At 42.1% G+C, this 21,610-nt stretch overlaps 1 pseudogene across 1 annotated transcript in view; it reads left to right on the forward strand.

Moving 5' to 3' along the window:
* The window catches only part of LOC311130326 (VPS10 domain-containing receptor SorCS3-like), a 202,502-nt pseudogene that overhangs the window by 157,988 nt on the left and 22,904 nt on the right, over window positions 1-21,610 (forward strand). The window contains exons 9-14 of the transcript in view: window positions 1,819-2,062; window positions 11,742-11,884; window positions 12,986-13,088; window positions 13,873-13,949; window positions 15,380-15,408; window positions 18,492-18,599. The product of the transcript in view is annotated as a VPS10 domain-containing receptor SorCS3-like (transcript). The remainder of the gene's footprint in view (window positions 1-1,818; window positions 2,063-11,741; window positions 11,885-12,985; window positions 13,089-13,872; window positions 13,950-15,379; window positions 15,409-18,491; window positions 18,600-21,610) is intronic.

Below are 21,610 nucleotides of genomic sequence, written 5' to 3' on the forward strand. Positions count from 1 at the left end.
CCTGTACTTGCTTCTCGTCTCCCAGCGTCTGTCCTTACAATTTTACAGTGATAAACACACGCCTCCAGAGATACATACAGTAGATCAATTATTCAGATTGCATACTTTTTTTAATTTAGCAAATATTTCTTACATTTAACTCTGCATTGTTGTGAAAGGGCTCGTAAGTAAGCATTTCACGGAAAAGTCTAAACCTGATGTATACGGCGCATGTGACAAATAATATTTGATTTGATTTGAAGTAACCATCAATTTTCCCCCTTGTTTCCTCCCTGCAACAAAAGGATTTAGCTCTAGAAATACAGTGCCTTGCAAAAGTATTTATCCCCGTTGGAGTTTTCCCTATTTTGTTGCATTACAACCTGTAATTTAAATTGATTTTTATTTGGATTTCATGTAATGGACATACACAAAATAGTCCGAATTGGTGAAGTGAAAAAATAACTTCTAAAAAATAAATAACGGAAAAGTGGTGCGTGTACATGTTTTCACCCCCTTTGCTATGAAACCCCTAAATAAGTATATATACACCTGTTCTGAAAGGTCCCAGAGTCTGCAACACCACTAAGCAAGGGGCACCACTAAGCAAGCGGCACCATGAAGACCAAGGAGCTCTACAAACAGGTCATTGACAAAGTTGTGGAGAAGTACAGATCAGGGTTGGGGCGGCAGGTAGCTTAGTGGTTAAGAGCGGTGTGCCAGTAACCGAAAGGTCGCTGGTTCTAATCCCCGAGCCGACTAGGTGAAAAATCTGTCGATGTGCCCTTGAGCAAGGCACTTAACCCTAATTGCTCCTGTAAAATGACAAAAATAAAATAAAATAAAAAAAATCGGAAACTTTGAACATCCCACGGAGCACCATTAAATCCATTCTTAAAAAATGGAAAGAATATGGCACCACAACAAACCTGCCAAGAGAGGGCCGCCCACCAAAATTCACGGACCAGGCAAGGAGGGCATTAATCAGAGAGGCAACAAAGACACCAAAGATAACCCTGAAGGAGCTGCAAAGCTCCACAGCGGGGGGATTTGAGTATATGTCCATAGGACCACTTTAAGCCATACACTCCACAGAGCTGGGCTTTACGGAAAAGTGGCCAGAAAAAAAGCCATTGCTTAAAGAAAAAAATAAGCAAACACGTTTGGTGTTCGCCAAAAGGCATGTGGGAGACTCCCCAAACATATAGAAGAAGGTAATCTGGTCAGATGAGACTAAAATTGAGCTTTTTGGCCATCAAGGAAAACACTATGTCTGGTGCAAACACAACACCTCTCATCACCCCGAGAACACCATTCCCACAGGGGACTGGGAAACTGGTCAGAATTGAAGGAATGATGATGGCGCTAAATACAGGGAAATTCTTGAGGGAAACCTGTTTCAGTCTTCCAGAGATTTGAGACTGGGACGGAGGTTCACCTTCCAGCAGGACAATGACCCTAAGCATACTGCTAAAGCAACACTCGAGTGGTTTAAGGGGAAACATTTAAATGTCTTGGAATGGCCTAGTCAAAGCCCAGACCTCAATCCAATTGAGAAACTGTGGTATGACTTAAAGATTGTTGTACACCAGTGGAACCCATCCAACTTGAAGGCGCTGGAGCAGTTTTGCCTTGAAGAATGGGCAAAAATCCCAGTGGCTAGATGTGCCAAGCTCATAGAGACATACCCCAAGAGACTTGCAGCTGTAATTGCTGCAAAAGGTGGCTCTACAAAGTATTGACTTTGGGGGGGTGAATAGTAATGCACGCTCAAGTTCTCTGTTTTTTTGTCTTATTTCTTGTTTGTTTCACAATAAAAAATATTTTGCATCTTCAAAGTGGTAAGCATGTTGTGTAAATCAAATGATACAAACACCCCCAAAAATCTTCTGCCACCAGGACCTCCACATCGTCAGCACAGACGAGCACCAGGTCTTCGCGGCGGTGCAGGAGTGGAACCAGAATGACACCTACGACCTGTACCTCTCCGACACCTGGGGCATCCTCTTCACCCTGGCCATGGAGAACGTCAAGACCACCCGGGGCCTGGGGGGCAACTAGATGCTGGACCTGTACGAGGCAAGTGTTCACATTGTGTGTGTGTGTGTGTGTGTATGTGTGTGTATGTGTGTGTGTGCGTGTACGTGTGTGTGTGTGTGTGTGTGTGTGTGTGTGTGTGTGTGTGTGTGTGTGTGTGTGTGTGTGTGTGTGTGTGTGTGTGTGTGTGTATGTGTGTGCATGTGGGATGACACCTATCACCGACACCACTGGACTGGTAATAGCCTTGTAGTGTGTCCCTGTGTCATTACATTAACATTCAATTGTCATTACATTAACATTCATTGTCGATCGTCCCCCCTCCCTTCTTCCCTTCTTTCTCAGGATGAATCCCCAGTTTATCACCCAGACACTGGCAGGTGTGATGGAGGGAGGTAGAGGTGTGACATATGCGTCTGATCTTCAGAGTCAGCAGTCATTACCAATGTTACTACTACTGCTGCTTCTTCTAACATGTGTGATAATGGTTCACAAAAACAGGCTAGTATTGAAATTGATGGTCATACCCAGTGAGTAAAACTGGTTAAAATGACGCCAATCCAGTTTTCCATTACGTTGTTTTAACTAGCTTAACCCTCTGAGTATGCATGCGTGTGCTAATCACAAACAATTTTAAACTGAAGTCATGCTGTATGTTGCGCTTCAAAGTTTCACTTTAATAATATTTTTGGGGAAGAGACAGACTATTCCTCTAAGTTCCTCTGAAAAATACTTTAGATATAATTCTGACCAAAGTACTTTGTAAGAGTCCTAAGTATTATTGTCACAAACCCTGGAGTGTTGGGCTTCAGAAGCCCAGAGGCCTCAAAGACTCTGAAAGAGGAATCATTCACTAAGTACTTTGAGGTCAACAGGGAACAGAGAGACTGCGTGAAAGCAACAGTATTTTACTCTTCTCCCTGGTCTCGTCAAATAATTAATTGCCCCTCATCAGTTTTCTCTTTCTCTCTCTCAAAGAAAGGATATTATTGACCAGAATAAAACAAATATGTTTCCCACTTTAGCCTAATGGGAGTAATTTGAGTGTCAGTTGGATTCAATCTGCACAATCTTTCCTTCAATCAAAATCGAGTTAAACTTAGCCATTTAGAGTTAGGTTTTTGATTTAATCCATCTCCCAGAGGCATGCACTTCAACACTGAATATTACAGAACATCCTTACTTGCCTAACACAATTAATACTCTGAGTGGTAGGACTACAAATCAACAACAGCCCAATGATGAACTATCTGATTCCGTACTTACTCAGAGCTATAAATAGCTTTTGAATGAGTAAGTGGTAGGAGGGAGGGAGGAAGAGATGGAGGGATGGAGGGAGGGAGTGTTAGCTAGATGATTTAGGTAATGTAATGGTCATGATGATGCTGCTCCTTTCTGTTAGCCTAGCGGTGTGTGTGTGTGTGTGTGTGTGTGTGTGTGTGTGTGTGTGTGTGTGTGTGTGTGTGTATGTATGTGTGTATGTATTAGCACTCTGCCAACACTTAACTTCCGCAATTTCCACACTATTCAGAGCCTCTGATTCAGCAGTGGATCCATATTTCTAATAGATTGCAGAAACTTCATTAATGCATATTGAAAGTTTGTAAAAGGCTGTCTGCGGGGAGACCGAGTGCATGTACTGAGGGAAGTCTGGTTTCTCAGTGGTCGTTTATCATACTAGTGCTACTGTGTTGAAAGTTGTTGTGTTGTTTGTTTTGTCTATGTAGATGGATCCACATGCATACATAAGTCTATATTTAATATTACTAGAGTGCTGGACATTGAGTTGTTTTGCGTACGTTTCCACATGCACACATACAGTTAACTGGCTCCTGAGTGGCGCAGCGGTCTAATGCACTGCATCTCAGTACCAGAGGCTTCACAACAGACCCTGGTTTGATTCCAGGCTGTATCGCAATCCGTCTGTGATTGGGAGTCCCATAGGGTGGCGCACAATTGGCCCAGCGTCGTCCGGGTTTTTCCGGTGTAGGCCGTCATTGGAAATAAGAATTTGTTCTTAACTGACTTGCCTAGGTAAATAAAAAAATAAACTGCCAATATAAAGTGTCTTAATAGGGCGCTGAGCTGCCAGAACAGCTTCAATGCACCTTTGCATAGATTCTACAAGTGTGTGGAACTCTATTGGAGGAATGCGACACCATTCTTCCACGAGAAATTCCATAATTTGGTGTTTTGTTGGTGGTGGAAAACGCTGTCTCAGGCGCGACTCCAGAATCTCCCATAAAGTGTTCAATTGGGTTGAGATCTAGTGACTGAGACGGCCATGGCATATAGTTTACATCATTTTCACGCTCATCAAACCATTCAGTGACCACTCGTGCCCTGTTGATGGGAGTATTGTCATTCTGGAAGAGACCACTCCCATCAGGATAGAACTACTTCACCGTAGGTTGAAGTTTATCACTCAGAATGGCTGTGTATTTATTGGCATTTACCTTGCCCTCTAAGGGGTTGAGTGGACCTAAACCATGCCAGGAAAAAGCACCCCACACCATAACAGAGCCACCAGAACCCTAATTTACTTAAGTGTTTCCTTTATTGTGGCAGATACCTGTATTTCCATATGTACTATTACCAGATGACAGCCACACATAGGTCTACACATATAACTAGATGTCACTCTTATAGTCAATGAGACATTGATGCCAACAATCATCATAGTAATGTACTTATGGCTATCATTATTAGTACTGTAAAAGTTTTGATTTAGTACATGGTTAAAATATTAGCTTGCAGGAAGTGTACTGTAGCTGTTGCCGGCAGTGTTTTTTGACCTTGTACTCTACCTAGCCTGTTCTCCCACTGTGATATACCTTGACAGAGAGGTAGCATCTCCATCAATACTGTAGTACTAGCCCACACTCCCTGATATTACACATCTGATTATGATAAAAGTTGCCATTCCAGAGTGGAGATCTCAGTGTCCCTGTTCTTCACTACAGCAGGGAAGGAGGGATCGTGGTTGGAAGAGGGGATAGAGGGATGGGTGTGGGGGATGATAAATAATTACCTCTGTGATTGACACGTCTGGTCAGGGGAAGGAGGGGCCCCCTCTGGCCTCATTAGCCATGTCCATCCCAGTCCGTCTTGTTTCTATGACGATGTCAAACGTGGCGCCTATTAGTGCCACTTATACTGAAAGGGCCCCTGAGGCCCCTCAGGAAGTGTGATACGACAGTAGGCCCTCAATGTCTGCTGCAGAATAGGTCTTATTTAAAGCACAGTCTTCAGGTTTACCCCCATCACACTTCCATCCTGGATGGGTTATCGTAGGAAAACAGTTTGACTAAGGAGGAAAGGAGCCATGACTGCTCTCTTTCTCTCTCTTTCTCTCTCTTTCTCTCTCTCTCTTTCTCTCTCTCTGTTTCTCTCTCACTTTGTGAGTGGGTGTCACGTGGAGGTGACAGTTTATCAGTTTTAACGTCCAGCGTTGTACTGTAGTCACAACAGTGGTGGGCAGTTGACGGGGACGCAATTAAAGGGAGACAATTAAAGGAAAAGGAGACTGGTTTTGTGACCAGTCTGATGTCTGTCAGCATGGCCGCGGGAAAATGTTTGGGGGTGGGGGTGGTGAGAACTTTTTGTAGACGGTGGGTGTGCAGGGGGAATCTTTTTGCCCCCTCTACAGACAGCTACAGTGGGGAGAACAAGTATTTGATACACTGCCGATTTTGCAGGTTTTCCTACTTACAAAGCATGTAGAGGTCTGTCATTTTTATCATATGTACACTTCAACTGTGAGAGATGGAATCTAAAACAAAAATCCAGAAAATCACATTGTATGATTTTTAAGTAATTCATTTGCATTTTATTGCATGACATAAGTATTTGATCACCTACCAACCAGTAAGAATTCCGGCTCTCACAGACCTGTTAGTTTTTCTTTAAGAAGCCCTCCTGTTCTCCACTCATTCCCTGTATTAACTGCACCTGTTTGAACTCGTTACCTGTATAAAAGACACCTGTCCACACACTCAATCAAACAGACTCCAATCTCTCCACAATGGCCAAGATCAGAGAGCTGTGTAAGGACATCAGGGATAAAATTGTAGACCTGCACAAGGCTGGGATGGGCTACAGGACAATAGGCAAGCAGCTTGGTGAGAAGGCAACAACTGTTGGTGCAATTATTAGAAAATGGAAGAAGTTCAAGATGACGGTCAATCTACCTCGGTCTGGGGCTCCATGCAAGATCTCACCTCGTGGGGCATCAATGATCATGAGGAAGGTGAGGGATCAGCCCAGAACTACACAGCAGGACCTGGTCAACGACCTGAAGAGAGCTGGGACCACAGTCTCAAAGAAAACCATTAGTGACACACTACGCCGTCATGGATTAAAATCCTGCAGCGCACGCAAGGTCCCCCTGCTCAAGCCAGTGCATGTCCAGGCCCGTCTGAAGTTTGCCAATGACCATCTGGATGATCCAGAGGAGGAATGGGAGAAGGTCATGTGGTCTGATGAGACAAAATTTGAGCTTTTTGGTCTAAACCACTGGCCGTGTTTGGAGGAAGAAGAAGAATGAGTACAACCCCAAGAACACCATCCCAACCGTGAAGCATGGAGGTGGAAACATCATTCTTTGGGGATGCTTTTCTGCAAAGGGGACAGGACGACTGCACCGTATTGAGGGGAGGATGGATGGGGCCATGTATCGCGAGATCTTGGCCAACAACCTCCTTCCCTCAGTAAGAGCATTGAAGATGGGTCGTGGCTGGGTCTTCCAGCATGACAACGACCCGAAACACACAGCCAGGGCAACTAAGGAGTGGCTCCATAAGAAACATCTCAAGGTCCTGGAGTGGCCTAGCCAGTCTCCAGACCTGAACCCAATAGAAAATCTTTGGAGGGAGCTGAAAGTCCGTATTGCCCAGCGACAGCCCTGAAACCTGAAGGATCTAGAGAAGGTCTGTATGGAGGAGTGGGCCAAAATCCCTGCTGCAGTGTGTGCAAACCTGGTCAAGACCTACAGGAAACGTATGATCTCTGTAATTGCAAACAAAGGTTTCTGTACCAAATATTAAGTTCAGCTTTTCTGATGTATCAAATACTTATGTCATGCAATAAAATGCAAATTAATTACTTAAAAATCATACAATGTGATTTTCTGGATTTTTGTTTTAGATTCCGTGTTCTAGATTCTATGAACCTATGAAGTGTACCTATGATAAAAATTACAGACCTCTACATGCTTTGTAAGTAGGAAAACCTGCAAAATCGGCAGTGTATCAAATACTTGTTCTCCCCACTGTATATTGGTCCGCTAAAACAGGACTAGTAAAGGCCCAGCGCACTACTTTTGTGAGAATAAAAAATAAATCAAAATTATGATTATAATTTGCCCGGCGCTACAGAAAGCTATATCGGTCCGTAATACAGGACTACTAAAGGCTCAGTGCACTACTTTTGTGAAGAAATATATTTTTTTCTATATATACAGTATATATACAGTTGAAGTCGGAAGTTTACATACAGTCGTGGTGAAAAGTTTTGAGAATGACACAAATACACATTTTCACAAAGTCTGCTGCCTCAGTTTTGATGATTGCAATTTGCACATACTCCAGAATGTCATGAAGAGTGATCAGATGAATAGAAATTAATTGCAAAGTCCCTCTTTGCCATGAAAATGAACTTAATCCCCCAAAAACATTTCGACTGCATTTCAGCCCTGCCACAAAAGGACCAGCTGCCATCATGTCAGTGATTCTCTCGTTAACATAGGTGAGAGTGCTGACCAGGACAAGGCTGGAGATCACTCTGTCATGCTGATTGAGTTAGAATAAAAGACTGGAAGCTTTAAAAGGAGGGTGGTGCTTGAAATCATTGTTCTTCCTCTGTTAACCATGGTTACCTGCAAGGAAACACGTGCCGTCATCATTGCTTTGCACAAAAAGGGCTTCACAGGCAAGGATATTGCTGCTAGTAAGAATGCACCTAAATCAACCATTTATCGGATCATCAAGAACTTCAAGGAGAGAGGTTCAATTGTTGTGAAGAAGGCGTCAGGGTGCCCAAGAAAGTCCAGCAAGCGCCAGGACCGTCTCCTAAAGTTGATTCAGCTGCGGGATCGGGGCACCACCAGTGCATAGCTTGCTCAGGAATGGCAGCAGGCAGGTGTGAGTGCATCTGCAAGCACAGTGAGGCGAAGACTTTTGGAGGATGGCTTGGTGTCAAGAAGGTCAGCCAGGAAGCCACTTCTCTCCAGGAAAAACATCAGGGACAGACTGATATTCTGCGAAAGGTACAGGGATTGGACTGCTGAGGACTGGGGTAAAGTCATTTTCTCGGATGAATCCCCTTTCCGATTGTTTGGGGCATCCGGAAAACACCTTGTCCGGAGAAGACAAGGTGAGCGCTACCATCAGTCCTGTGTCATGCCAATAGTAAAGCATCCTAAGACCATTCATGTGTGGGTTTGCTTCTCAGCCAAGGAAGTGGGCTCACTCACAGTTTTTCCTAAGAACACAGTCAAGAATAAAGAATGGTACCAACACATCCTCTGAGGGCAACTTCTCCCAACCATCCAAGAACAGTTTGGTGACGACCAATGCCTTTTCCAGCATGATGGAGCACCTTGCCATAAGGCAAAAGTGATAACTAAGTGGCTCGGGGAACAAAACATAGACATTTTGGATCCATGGCCAGGAAACTCCCCAGACCGTAATCCCATTGAGAACTTGTGGTCGATCCTCAAGAGGCGGGTGGACAAACAAAAACCCACAAATTCTGACAAACTCCAAACATTGATTATGCAAGAATGGGCTGCCATCAGTCAGGATGTGGCCAAGAAGTTAATTGACAGCATGCCAGGGCGGATTGCAGAGGTCTTGAAAAAGAAGGGTCAAAGCAAATATTGACTCTGCATAAACTTAATGTAATTGTCAATAAAAGCCTTTGACACTTATGCTTGTAATTATACTTCAGTATACCATAGTAACATCTAACAAAAATATCTCATAACACTGAAGCAGCGAACTTTGTGAAGACCAATACCTGTGTCATTCTCAAATCTTTTGACCACGACTGTACACTTAGGTTGGAGTCATTAAAACTCGTTTTTCAACCAATCCACAAATTTCTTGTTAACAAACTATAGTTTTGGCAAGTCGGATAGGACATCTACTTTGTGCATGACACAAGTAATTTTTTCAACAATTGTTTACAGACAGATTATTTCACTTATAATTCACCGTATCAGAATTCCAGTGGGTCAGAAGTTTACATACACTAAGTTGACTGTGCCTTTAAACAGCTTGAATGTCATGGATTTAGAAGCTTCTGATAGGCTAATTGACAGAATTTGAGTCAATTGGAGGTGTACCTGTGGATGTATTTCAAGGCCTACCTTCAAACTCAGTGCCTCTTTGCTTGACATCATGGGATGTATTTACAGTGGAAGTCGGAAGTTTACATACACCTTGTCCAAACATTTAAACTCAATTTTTCACAATTCCTGACATTTAATCGTAGTAAAAATGTCCTGTCTTAGGTCAGTTAGGATCACCACTTTATTTTAAGAATGTGAAATGTCAGAATAACATAATAGAGAGTGATTTATTTCAGATTTATTTCATCACATTCCCAGTGGGTCAGAAGTTTACATACACTCAATTAGTATTTGGTAGCATTGCCTTTAAATTGTTTAACTTGGGTCAGACGTTTCGGGTAGACTTCCACAAGCTTCCCACAATAAGTTGGGTGAATTTTGGCCCATTCCTCCTGACAGAGCTGGTGTAACTGAGTCAGGTTTGTAGGCCTCCTTGCTCACACACGCTTTTTCAGTTCTGCCCACAAATGTTCTATAGGATTGAGGTCAGGGCTTTATGATGGCCACTCCAATACCTTGACTTTGTTGTCCTTAAGCCATTTTGCCACGACTTTGGAAGTATGCTTGGGGTCATTGTCCATTTGGAAGACCCATTTGCCACCAAGCTTTAACTTCCTGACTGATGTCTTGAGATGTTGCTTCAATATATCCACATAATTTTCCTTCCTCATGATGCCATCTATTTTGTGAAGTGCACCAGTCCCTCCTGCAGCAAAGCACCCCCACAGCATGATGCTGCCACCCCTGTGCTTCACGGTTGGGATGGTGTTCTTCGGCTTGCAAGCGACCCCCTTTTTACTCCACACATAACGATGGTCATTATGGCCAAACAGTTCTATTTTTGTTTCGTCAGATCAGAGGGCATTTCTCCAAAAAGTACGGTCTTTGTCCCCATGTGCAGTTGCAAACTGTAGTCTGGCTTTTTTATGGCGGTTTTGGAGCAGTGGCTTCTTCCTTGCTGAGCGGCCTTTCAGGTTATGTCGATATAGGACTTGTTTTATTGTGGATATAGATACTTTTGTACCTGTTTCCTCCAGCATCTTCACAAGGTCCTTTGCTGTTGTTCTGGGATTGATTTGTACTTTTCGCACCAAAGTACATTCATCTCTAGGAGACAGAACGCGTCTCCTTCCTGAGCGGTATGACGGCTGCGTGGTCCCATGGTGTTTATACTTGCGTACTATTGTTTGTACAGATGAACGTGGTATCTTCAGGCGTTTGGAAATTGCTCCCGAGGATGAACCAGACCTGTGGAGGTCTACACATTTTTTTCTGAGGTCTTGGCTGATTTCGTTAGATTTTCCGATGATGTCAAGCAAAGAGGCACTGAGTTTGAAGGTAGGCCTTGACATACAATCACAGGTGCACCTCCAATTGACTCAAATTATGTCAATTAGCCTATCAGAAGCTTCTAAAGCCATGACATCATTTTCAGGAATTTTAAAGGCACAGTCAATTTAGTGTATGTAAACTGCTGAACCACTGGAATTGTGATACAGTCATTTATAAGTGAAATAATCTGTCTGTAAACAATTGTTAGAAAAATGATTTGTGTCATGCACAAAGTAGATGTCATAACCAACTTGACAAGGAGTGGTTGAAAAACGAGTTTAATGACTCCAACCTAAGTGTATGTAAACTTCCGACTTCAACTGTATACACTACCGTTCAAAGGTTTGGGGTCACTTAGAAATGTTGTTGTTTTCAAAAGAAAAGCAATTTTTTTGTCCATTAAAATAACATCAAATTGATCAGAAATACAGCGTAGACATTGTTAATGTTGTCAATGACTATTGTAGCTGGAAACGGCTACAAAATATCTACATAGGCGTACAGAGGCCCATTATCAGCAACCATCAGTTACCACCATTATTGCTAATCCAAGTTTATCATTTTAAAAGGCTAATTGATCATTAGAAAACCCTTATGCAATTACGTTAGCACAGATGAAAACTGTTGTGCTGATTAAAGAAGCAATAAAACTGGCCTTCTTGAGACTAGTTGAGTATCTTGAGCATCAGCAATTGTGGATTCGATTACAGGCTCAAAATGGCCAGAAACAAATAACTTTCTTCTAAAACTCGTCAGTCTACTCTTGTTCTGAAAAATGAAGGCTATTCCATGCGAGAAATTGTGTGTGTGTATATATATATTTATTTGTATTAATTTTTATTTATTTATAAGATTTTTCAGAGGGTGTTGCAGCACCCTCAGCATCCCTACTTCCCACAGCTACGTCTGTCATGGGTTATTTTGGGTACTGTTTACTGCTTGACAAAGAAAATGAAGAAACACCATGTCATCTGTTTTGGTGGTTGGATTGGCTAGTTTTAGCGTCTGTTTTAGCATTTGTTCTCTATTTCTCCCTAGGTAGCAGGTATCAAAGGCATGCTGATCGCTAACAGGAGACTAGACAACCAGGTGAAGACCTACATCACCTACAACAAGGGCCATGATTGGAGGTTACTGCAGGCCCCGGCGACAGACCTGGCTGGCAACGACATCCACTGTGTACTGGTGAGTTATACTGAAGCTAACAGGGAAGGCTCATCGCTGTGGTAATCATACATGATCTAAGACTGCCTGAACTCTGAGGTGCTTTCCTAGACCCAGATTAAGCCTACTCCAGGACTAAAAAGGCATACTCAATAGAGAATCTCGATTGAAAGTTCATTTTAGTAAAGGAATATGTGTTCAGTTCCCTTCAAGTTATGTCATCAATGATAACTGTGTGTTACATCACACACTCAAGGGAGTTTGCTTACTCATCTTAAGGGAAGGGAAATTACTTTACATAATCACATTTAAGCTATGATATGAAGATGAATTGTGTACACACTCCTTATTATTTAAAGTTATTATTAATTTATGTGCCCTATCTTTCCTTTTATCCCACGCGAGGCGACTGTAAAGGATGACTATGTAGAGAAATAACTTTGAGACATTAGCAGTAAGAGTTCATACTGCTTAAAAGCCTAGGGAGGCAATTGTGGAGGCTGCACGGCGTGCGCTGAGTGGGCTACAGGTTGAATACAATTGTGCATTCACGTGACGTTCTAATTACAGATTTCTTTTGATTACCCTGTTAAATCCCATTGCCCTTGGTGTCCTTACAGCAATGTCACGCTATCAATTGGCAAAGATGAAAGCGGACATTTTTTGTGGGAGCTCTGTGAACAGATACAAAATCCTCCCTATGTCTCTATATTATTACGACAAACTATAGAGACGCAGCATAGTTTTTCAGAGGGAGGCTGCGGGAATTGGCTTGGTTGTGTTTAGATTTTTTCATGTTTTGTTAACCAAATATAGTTTGTTGTATAGTTACCTGACTATGTTAGCATTTGGTGTAAATGTAACTCACTGGAAGACTTCAGAATCAAAAGGATTCTATTAGGCAGTATCTTCAGGGTTTCTGAGATGAAATCCTGATAAAGACAGCATAGCAGCTTTTCTTTTCCTTATCTAAAGGACCTTCTCTTGAAACAAAAAGCATATACTTTGTGCACCTATAAAGATCAACCCTGTAGTGTTCTATGTAACATTGGGGATTTGACTGACCAGTGTATAATGGCTTCGTCAAATATAATGGACTGTCTGTCATTTCTCACCCCTCAGCCCTTCTGTTTACTCCATCTCCAACTGCAGACATTTGAAAACCCCTACCTGTCAGGCAGCATATCAACCAAGGCCTCAGCACCAGGAATTAAAGTGGCCACAGTTGAGAGAATACAGAATGACCATTTGATAGATAAGATTAGATTAGATTACCTTATTGTCCACTTATGTGGAATTCATTTGGCTGAATAGAAAGACATCTATTAAATTTAGGAAATGGTACAAAAAGAGAATAGCTGTCTATCATTTCCAGTCAGCACTGAAATTCCATTTGTAAATAATATGATGCAAGTCCTGTTATAAACAACTCATCATCGATTGTGTGGAAAGAATATTGTGTTTTAGCAACAACCAAATAATCTGCTTTCTTGATCTCTGTCCTCAAATAATCTTTGCTCTGTCACAAAAACAATAGTTTGTTCTCTCCTCCTATCCTCTAATCTCGTACTGGATCTGTGAGATCCCTAAGCCACTGTGAGCCTGTATAACTGTACTGAATCTGGCCAGAGACACACTATCACACTTCTGATGTTGGTCTTACTCACAGATGTTAGGTTTTGGTGACGCAAAGTCACCCGGTTTATTTAAGTGGGCCAGTGCAGACTGAGGACACATGACACAACAGATTATGTTTGTTTGTGAGTGTGTGTTCCGCTATCTCTACACAACCCTCTGCTTCGGCCCAGTTCATCACTCGACCCTGCGCCCTCACACACACACCCACACACACACACCCACACACACACACACACACACACACACACACACACACACACACACACACACACACACACACACAAACAAGTCAGCTGGTGCAGAGATCAGTTGGTGAACCTGACAAACACGATGCAGCTCAAAACTCATTCTTTGTTGTATTTTTACCACAGGGAATATTGGGTCTGAGCGGTCGTACAATAACGTTGGAATGTTCATCTCATCTGATGCTGGTAACAACTGGAAACAGGTGAGTTTAGTCTGAATCTGGGGGTTAAATCTAAGGCATTCAAGGAAAACACTGAATATTGTAGTCTGGAGAATAAGTATTTTGGACATGTACTGCTGTCTCTGACTTTTGATCAGTGTTTTGAAACTCAGTATTCAGCTGTAAACTGCAGTAGATAAATGTGTACAGTAGGTATATGATAAAAACTGTATGTAAATATTATATTATATTGAATTGCCTCTGTGTCCCCTTTCAGATATTCGAGGAGGAACACTGATAGATTAATTTGTATTTTAAGAATAATGACTAAAGGATTTCACCCCAAATACAGTACAAATGTGTGAACGGTGTTAGAGTTATAATGTAGTGTCAACCCACTAACAGAGGGGTGAGTTAGAAACTGTTGAAAGCATTCCAGGGTGAAGGGGACTAAGAAACGGTTTATAGGTGGGCGGAGCAAAGTGCCTTTGTGTGTCAAGGAATATAAAAGCTGTATATATGTTTTTTGGCGCCAGAGCTCTCCATGAATAAAAATACAGATCATTCTTGCTGGTGGCGGACCTTTGTTTAATTCATGATTAAACCAGAGAATTTACACCCTCTGGGAATTATTCAGAGCATTAAGTTTGATTAATTAGAGATAGAAATTCTCGTGACAAACACAGTCTGATTTCTGGATAAAGGAGGGGCCACATTTTGCCTCAGTGAAGAACAACTCAACTGAAACCACATTTCTCTTCTTCTTATATCACTTTATAAAAATTTTTTTTAATTACTTTTAGCACCAGTCAAGTGTGGAGGACGCCCTTCCTTCCTGGTTGTGTCTCCTAGACTATTTAAGTGCACTAGTTGAGGAAAGGAACACAGTAGAAGCCCTCATAGCAGACCAGGGTTCAAATAGTATTTGTTTTCTTTCAGAGTTTAATTGAGCTACTTAATTGTCTGGAGTGCCAGATGGGCGGGATTTGGACTTTTGGGCAATTCCATTGGATCCATTAGGCCAGGCAAGCTCAGTAATGGGCAGCTAAAGTATAATAAATACTGTTTGAACCCAGTCAAGCGCTGTAGGAGCCAATCGTCCGTGGTTTCTCTCTCTCTCTCTCTCACGCTCTCTCTCTCTCTTTCTCTCCTCCCAGCTGGTATCCTCCTATTAGATGTGTTTCAATGTTTTGTCTGTTGTCTGAACTTATAGCCAGATGAAGGCATGCTGGCTGAGGGAGGTATGGATGGAAGCTGCAACAAGGGGGATGCTTCTTGTATCCTAGTGCAAGACTCTGCATTGTTGAGTGTTCTTCCCAACCTTGTCACACACAGTCCTCAAGTGTTCTAACATCAAGTGATGTTGATGAGCTGTCAGAATCAATAGAGAACAGGCCCGGAGAATGAAAGTTGCCCAATCTCTTTTTCTTTTTTTATGTGTCTCTCCCCACCGCTCCACCCCTGTTTTGTAGTCGTTAGAACATGAAACGGTTCTATTCCGGTTTGTAATGTCCTATGTTTTTTCTTCTTCACCACCTCGCTATAGACTGTAAGTTAACCCAAGACCCATGACGTTGTTGTTTTCCCTTCAAGTTGTTATGCCTCCAAGCTTTGATAGTCAGAGAGTTCTGTTTTTTCTTCTTCTTCTATTCAGCAGAACGTGTGTTAACTGTAGTCAATTACAGTGGGGAAAAAAAGTATTTAGTCAGCCACCAATTGTGCAAGTTCTCCCACTTAAAAAGATGAGAGAGGCCTGTAATTTTCATCATAGGTACACGTCAACTATGACAGACAAAATGAGAAAAAATATTCCAGAAAATCACATTGTAGGATTTTTAATGAATTTATTTGCAAATGATGGTGGAAAATAAGTATTTGGTCAATATCAAACGTTTCTCAATACTTTGTTATATACCCTTTGTTGGCAATGACACAGGTCAAACGTTTTCTGTAAGTCTTCACAAGGTTTTCACACACTGTTGCTGGTATTTTGGCCCATTCCTCCATGCAGATCTCCTCTAGAGCAGTGATGTTTTGGGGCTGTCGCTGGGCAACACGGACTTTCAACTCCCTCCAAAGATTTTCTATGGGGTTGAGATCTGGAGACTCCAGGACCTTGAAATGCTTCTTACGAAGCCACTCCTTCGTTTCCCGGGTGGTGTGTTTGGGATCATTGTCATGCTGAAAGACCCAGCCACGTTTCATCTTCAATGCCCTTGCTGATGGAAGGAGGTTTTCACTCAAAATCTCACGATACATGGCCCCATTCATTTTTCCTTTACACGGATCAGTCGTCCTGGTCCCTTTGCAGAAAAACAGCCCCAAAGTATGATGTTTTCACTCCCATGCTTCACAGTAGGTATGGTGTTCTTTGGATGCAACTCAGCATTCTTTGTCCTCCAAACACGACAAGTTGAGTTTTTACCAAAAAGTTATATTTTGGTTTCATCTGACCATATGACTTTCTCCCAATCCTCTTCTGGATGCACTCTAGCAAACTTCAGACGGGCCTGGACATGTACTGGCTTAAGCAGGGGGACACGTCTAGCACTGCAGGATTTGAGTCCCTGGCGGCGTAGTGTGTTACTGATGGTAGGCTTTGTTACTTTGGTCCCAGCTCTCTGCAGGTCATTCACTAGGTCCCCCCGTGTGGTTCTGGGATTTTTGCTCACCGTTCTTGTGATCATTTTGACCCCACGGGGTGAGATCTTGCGTGGAGCCCCAGATCGAGGGAGATTATCAGTGGTCTTGTATGTCTTCCATTTCCTAATAATTGCTCCCGCAGTTGATTTCTTCAAACCAAGCTGCTTACCTATTGCAGATTCAGTCTTCCCAGCCTGGTGCAGGTCTACAATTTTGTTTCTGGTGTCCTTTGACAGCTCTTTGGTCTTGGCCATAGTGGAGTTTGGAGTGTGACTGTTTGAGGTTGTGGACAGGTGTCTTTTATACTGATAACAAATTCAAACAGGTGCCATTAATACAGGTAACGAGTGGAGGACAGAGGAGCCTCTTAAAGAAGAAGTTACTGGTCTGTGTAAGAGCCAGAAATCTTGCTTGTTTGTAGGTGACCAAATACTTATTTTCCACCATAATTTGCAAATAAATTCATTAAAAATCCTACAATGTGATTTTCTGGATTTTCTTTTCTCAATTTGTCTGTCATAGTTGACGTGTACCTATGATGAAAATTACAGGCCTCTCTCATCTTTTTAAGTGGGAGAACTTGCACAATTGGTGGCTGACTAAATACTTTTTTTCCCCACTGTACATACAACCTGAGATTCAGTGGCTGACTGTCTATGGAGACTATTCACTCCACTGATCTTCCATGAACCCAGTTGACTCACTGTAATTGAGAGCATCTGGGCTCGTATTCTGAGTAGGAATGCTGATCTAGGATCAGATCTCCCCGGTCTGTGTCTCATTCATTATGATCTAAAAGGCAAAACTGATCCTAGATCACCACTCTTACTCAGAGATACACTATATATACAAAGGTATGTGGACACCTCTTCAAATTAGCGGATTTGGCTATTTCGCAAAGTTTAGGCCACACAAGCTCACAGAACGGGACCGCTGAGTGCTGAAGCGCGTCTGTCCTCAGTTGCAACACTCACTACTAAGTTCCAAACTGCCTCTGGAAGCAACATCACTACAATAACTTAGTCGGGAGCTTCATGAAATGTGTTTCCATGGCCGAGCAGCCACACACAAGCCTAAGATCACCATTCACAATGCCAAGCGTCGGCTAGAGTGGTGTAAAGCTTGCCGCCATTGGACTCTGGAGCAGTGGAAACGCATTCTCCGGAGTGGTGAATCACACTTCACCATCTGGCAGTCCGACAGACTAATTTGTGTTTGGCGGATGTCAGGAGAACACTACCTTCCCTATGCATAGTGGCAACTGTAAAGTTTGGTGGAGGAGGAAAAATGGTCTGGGGCTGTTTTTCATGGTCCGAGCTAGTTCCCTTAGTTCCAGTGAAGGGAAATGTTAATGCTACAGCATACAATGACATTCTAGACGATTCTGTGCTTCCAATGTTGTGGCAACAGTTTGGGGAAGGCCCTTTCCTTTTTCAGCAAGTAAATGCCCCCGTGCACAAAGTGAGGTCCATAAAGAATTTGTTTGTTGAGATCGATGTGGAAGATCTTGACTGGCCTGCACAGGGCCCTGACCTCAACCCCATCGAACACCTTTGGGATGAATTGGAATGCAGACTGCGAGCCAGGCCTAATTGCCCAACATCAATGCCCGACCACACTAATGCTCTTGTGGCTGAATGGAAGCATGTCCCCGCAGCAATGTTCCAACATCTAGTGGAAAGCCTTCCCTGAAGAGTGGAGGCTGTTATAGCAGCAAAGGGGGGACCAACTCCATATTAATGCCCATAATTTTGGAATGAGATGTTCGATGAGCAGGTGTCCACATACTTTTGGTCATGTACTGCATGAGATGGGATTTGTTGCATCCCAAATGGCACCCTATTTACTAGCAGCCTACACTACTTTAGACCAGAGCCCTATAGGACCTGGGTGCCATTTGGGATTCATTTGATGTGTTATTGTGTTGTCACTCTGTTCCAGGATCAGTTTTGATGAGGGGCGGCAGTGGACCAGACATAGCTTCTCCTTGGTGCCTCTGTTCGTGGACGGGATGCTGGTGGAGGCCGGGACAGAGAACCAGATCATGACGTGAGTAGGGACGATGGAGGAATGGAGGGATGACATAGTAGTGATAAATGATCTAGAGATGGGGGATGATGTTATTTTGTCCTCGGTTCTTTTGGGACCCAGTTCCTTTTGGAGAGGAGGGAGCAGGGGTAGGAAGGAACAGTGAGGTTATCTTACTTTGCTTTCTCAAGGTTTTTTGGACACTTCAGCCATAGGTCAGAGTGGCAGCTTATCAATATAGACTACAAGTCCATCTTCAACAGGAAATGTACAGAAGGAGTCTATCAGACATGGCACCTTCACAAGACCTCTTCAACAGGAAGTTGGGTAGGGGTGAAAATATATCTATTATGATAAAAGCGCTGCATGAATCTATACATGCTATTGTTAAAAAAGAGGATAGTCTAAGTTTGGAACAGTGCTAAAGTTGTCTATCAACTGTACAAATGTAGCTCAACAGAACCAGTTACCACTGAAGTATCTGATCATCAATGAATGTGCCATTTGTTGATTAACACAGCAGTCCCATATCATCACGTAGGCCTATATGCACTTGTAACTTTGTTTCATTTGGGAAATTCTAAATTTCTATTTTATTCCATGATATTGTTGTTACAAAATAGATTTGTGTTGACTGTGATTAGGGCATGGGAATATAAGAGCATCTGCTAGGCTAAATTAACAAACTAGTCATGCATAGCTCACATCATGATCCTCAAACCAAAGAATGGCCAAACTCGTGTTTCCATTTAATGCTAAGAAAAAAATAAAAAAAAATTATATATATATATATATATATATATATATATATATATATATATATATATATATATATATATATACAGTTGAAGTCGGAAATTTACATACACTTAGGTTGGAGTCATTAAAACTCGTTTTTCAACCGCTCAACAAATTTCTTGTTAACAAACTATAGTTTTGGCAAGTCGGTTAGGACATCTACTTTGTGCATGACCCAAGAAATTTTTCCAACAATTGCTTACAGACAGATTATTTAACATATAATTCACTGTATCACAATTCCAGTAGGTCAGAAGTGGTCTAAGGCACTGCATCTCAGTGCTTGAGGCGTCACTACAGACCCCCTGGTTCGATTCCAGGCTGTATCACAACCGACGGTGATTGGGAGTCCAATAGGGCGGCGCACAGTTGGCCCAGCATCGTCCGGGTTTGGCCGGTGTAGGCCGTCATTGTAAATAAGAATTTGTTCTTAACTGACTTGCCTAGTTAAATAAAGGTAAAATAAAACAAAAAATAAATAAAAATAAACATAAACATTAAGTTGACTGTGCCTTTAAACAGCTTGGAAAATTCCAGAAAATGATGTCATGGCTTTAGAAGCTTCTGATAGGCTAATTGACATCATTTGAACTCTGAAGTTTACATACACCTTAGCCAAATGCATTTCCACAATTCCTGACATTTAATCCTAGTAAAAATTGTCTTTGGTCAGTTAGGATCACCACTTCATTTTAAGAATGTGAAATGTCAGAATAATAGTAGAGAGAATTATTTATTTCAACTTTTATTTATTTCATCGCATTCCCAGTGGGTCAGAAGTTTACATACACTCAATTAGTATTTGGTAGCATTGCCTTTAAATTGTTTAACTTGGGTCAAACATTCTTGGTAGCCTTCCACAAGCTTCCCACAATAAGTTGGGTGAATTTTGGCCCATTCCTCCTGACCGAGCTGGTGTAACTGAGTCAGGTTTGTAGGCCTCCTTGCTCGCACACGCTTTTTCAGTTCTGCCTTTACATTTTCTATAGGATTGAGGTCAGGGCATTGACTGTGTTGTCCTTAAGGCATTTTGCCACAACTTTGAAAGTATGCTTGGGGTCATTGTCCCCAAGCTTTATCTTCCTAACTGATGTCTTGAGATGTTGCTTCAATATATCCACATCATTTTCCTTCCTCATGATGCCATCTATTTTGTGAAGTGCACCAGTCCCTCCTGCAGCAAAGCACCCCCACAGCATGATGCTGCCACCCCCGTGCTTCACGGTTGGGATGGTGTTCTTTGGCTTGTAAGATCACCCTTTTTCCTCCAAACATAACAATGGTCATTATGGCCAAACAGTTCTATTTTTGTTTCATCAGACCAGAGGACATTTCTTCAAAAAGTCCAATCTTTGTCCCATGTGCAGTTGCAAACCGTAGTCTGGCTTTTTTATGGCAGTTTTGGAGCAGTGGCTTCTTCCTTGCTGAGCGGCCTTTCAGGTTATGTCGATATAGGACTTGTTTTACTGTGGAGATAGATACTTTTGTACCTGTTTCCTCCGGCATCTTCACAAGGTCCTTTGCTGTTGTTCTGGGATTGATTTGCACTTTTCGCACCAAAGTACGTCCATCTCTATGAGACAGAACTCGTCTCCTTCCTGAGCGGTATGACGGCTGCGTGGTCCCATGGTGTTTATACTTGCGTACTATTGTTTGTACAAATGAACGTGGTACCTTCAGGCATTTGGAAATTGCTCCCAAGGATGAACCAGACTTGTGGAGGTCTACCATTTTTTTTCTGAGGTCTTGGCTGATTTCTTTTGATTTTCCCATGATGTCAAGCAAAGAGGCACTGAGTTTGAAGGTAGGCCTTGAAATACATCCACAGGTACACCTTCAATTGACTCAAATGATGTCAATTAGCCTATCAGAAGCTTCTAAAGCCATGACATCATTTTCCAAGCTGTTTAAAGGCACAGTCAACTTAGTATATGTAAACTTCTAAACCACTGGAATTGTGATACGGTGAATTATAAGTGAAATAATCTGTTTGTAAACAATTTTTGGAAAGATTACTTGTGTCATGCACAAAGTAGATGTCCTAACCGACTTGCCAAAAGTATAGTTTGTTAACAAGAAATTTGTGGAGTGGCTCCAACCTAAGTGTATGTAAACTTCCGACTTCAACTGTATATATATATATATATATATATATATATATATATATATATATATATATATATATATATATATATATATATATATATATATATATATATATATATATATATACA

The sequence above is a fragment of the Coregonus lavaretus genome, assembly GCF_964263955.1.
Source record: "Coregonus lavaretus genome assembly, chromosome: 6".
NCBI classification, from domain to species: domain Eukaryota; kingdom Metazoa; phylum Chordata; class Actinopteri; order Salmoniformes; family Salmonidae; genus Coregonus; species Coregonus lavaretus.